General features: G+C 80.9%; 1 non-coding gene across 1 annotated transcript; it reads right to left on the bottom strand.

The window, feature by feature from the left end:
* Positions 1 to 363: 363 nt before the first annotated feature.
* Positions 364 to 516, bottom strand: LOC137466596 (5.8S ribosomal RNA). The gene has a single exon (XR_010995236.1). It is a non-coding gene; the product is annotated as a 5.8S ribosomal RNA (ribosomal RNA).
* Between the last annotated feature and the right edge of the window lie 1,984 nt (positions 517 to 2,500).

Raw genomic sequence — 2,500 nt, forward strand, 5'->3', positions numbered from 1 at the left:
ACGGTACCCGCGCACGGTACCCACCCGCAGACAGCCGCCCGCGCGGGGGGGAGGCCGGAGGCGAGGCCCGCGCCTCGCCTCCCCTCTCGCCCTCGTCCCTCGGCCCTCGGCGGGGCGCCTTCGGCGCCGTCTCACTCGCTCCGACTCCCCGGCCGCCGCCACCGCCAGGCGGTGCGGCCCCGGCGAGGACGAGCTCCGCCCCAGCGGCTCGCTCCGGGAGCGGGGAGCTACGGAGCGCTCCCCGAGTCTGCATTTAGGGGGACGAAGGCCCTCGCGCGGCAACCGCTGCCGCGGCCGACGGGCCTGCGAAGCGACCCCAGCCGCGCCGCCGGGGCGGCCCCCGGGCGGCGATTGATCGTCAAGCGACGCTCAGACAGGCGTAGCCCCGGGAGGAACCCGGGGCCGCAAGTGCGTTCGAAGTGTCGATGATCAATGTGTCCTGCAATTCACATTAATTCTCGCAGCTAGCTGCGTTCTTCATCGACGCACGAGCCGAGTGATCCACCGCTAAGAGTTGTCTGGCTTTCGGCACCGACCCCGCGCGCGCGGGGGGGCCGGGAGCCGCTCTCGCCCGGAGCGGCCCCCCTTTTTTTTCTCTGGCGCCGAGGCCCCGCGCGGGGCCTGGCTCCGACCGTACGAGCAACGCGGAAAACCCCGGAGGGGGCGCGTGCGAGAAGAACACGGGAGGAACCCCACGGAACGCTCCCAAGGCCGGCCGAGAGGCGGGGGGACCCGCGCCCCCGACCGCCTCCCCCCGCCCGGCGAGGGGAGGCGCCGCCTACGTGTGCCGTCCTTCGGAGGCGGCCCAGGCGCCCGGGCTCGGCCCGGCCCTCCGCGCGGAGGGCCGCGCGGCGCGCGCCGCGGGAGCGCGGTGGCCCGCCCGGCCTCGCCGGCGCGGCGCCACGCGCCGGCGCGCGGCCCTCGGACCCCGCGCGCGCGCTTGCCTCCCCCCTGGAACCGCCGCCGCGCCGGCTCTCGCGGAGCGCCGCCGCGCCCACGCGCGCGGCCGACTCTCTCTCCCCAGGGGCCTTGCTGCGCTCGAGACGCCACGCGACGACCGCCGCCCCGCCGCCGGGCGCCGCGCCCCCCCCCCGCCGGACCGCTGCCCGCCGGGGGAAGGCGAGCGCCCGAGGGCTGCCCGAGGGCGGACCCGCCGCCGCGGCGGGCCGCACTTCCCGGGAACCGCCGTCCACCCGCACCGTCGGGGGCCCCCTTCCGCGAGCACGCGCCCGGCGGAAGGCGGTGCGGCGCTGAGCCGGGGGGCGACGCCCGCTCTCCTCGTTCGCCACCTGGAGAGCGGGCGCGGAAGCGCCCCCGCGGCCGCCCGCCACCCCTGCCCTCGGACCGCGCGCGGTCGCGAAGGGCCACGGGGAGGGTCCCGTGCCCGCGGGCGGCGGGAACACCGGCCGAGCGGCGCCGCCGCCGCTCGGCGCGGGGCCGCCCGCGCTCGCCGGCCTCCGACCGCGGAGGGACCGCCGAGCGCTCGCCCCGGGCGGGCGGGCGGACGGCCGGCCGGCGGCCGGCGCCGCCGGTGCGTTCGAGACGAAGGCCGCCGAGGGGAGAGAGGCACGGCCGCGCCAGGCGCGGCGCCGCCCGCGCGGGACGGCCGCGGCGGCCCAGAAGAGAGAGCGCGCGGCGGGCCCCGGCGGCCGCCGCCCCGCGGCTCAGGAAGGGCAGAGAGCGCGCGCCCTCTGCCGGCGCCGCCCGTTTCGAGCCCAGCGGGTCGGCCCCGCGGCCGACCGCGCGCGCCGCGGCCTCTCCGCCGAGGCCGGGCCGCGAAGAGGGGGGGGCAGGGCGCCCCTCCCCGGCGCGGCGCGACTACCCCCGCACGCGCGCGCGCGGCGGGGACGACCGCCGCGACGGCGGGCGCGACCGGTGGCCGCGGACACCACCGCAGGGGATCGGCGGGAGTAGCTCCCCACCCCTCAATGGAGCCGCAACGCCACCGCCCGCCACCCGCCGCCGCCGCCGCCGCCACCGCCGCCGCCGCGGCGGGGCGCGCCGAGCCGCCCGAGTCTTTAAACCGCCGCCCGGCTCGGCGGCCCCTTTTTCGGTCCTTCCCGCGGCGTTTGACGACGCCGAGCGGGAAGCCTGGGACCGCCGAGGCGCGGAGCGCTAGGTACCTGGCCCTGGGGCGAGGGAAACGACCTGCATGGCCCCGCCGGGGTGCCTCCCCCGCTGCCGCCCTCGGGGGAGCGTCCACCGGCGGGGGCGCGCCCGACATCTGCCGCCACCACCGCGGCGTCCTCCTCGGGGCCCGGGGTTTCCCTCAGTAGCCCGGCGCTGCGCCCGAGAGGACCGCCGCAGCTCGGGCCGCCCCCGCCGACGCGGGGAGGCGGCCCGGCCGCCGAGCGCCTCGCCGACCCCGCCGAGAGGCCGCGGCAATGACGACGACGACGACGACGACGGGAAGGCCCCCGCCGCCGCCGCCGCCGCCGCCGCCGCCACCGCCGCCTCCCGGCGGCGGGTCGCGGCACGCGGCCGCGCGCGCTGCGCAACC

Source organism: Anomalospiza imberbis, unplaced genomic scaffold, assembly GCF_031753505.1.
Source record: "Anomalospiza imberbis isolate Cuckoo-Finch-1a 21T00152 unplaced genomic scaffold, ASM3175350v1 scaffold_313, whole genome shotgun sequence".
NCBI lineage: Eukaryota > Metazoa > Chordata > Aves > Passeriformes > Viduidae > Anomalospiza > Anomalospiza imberbis.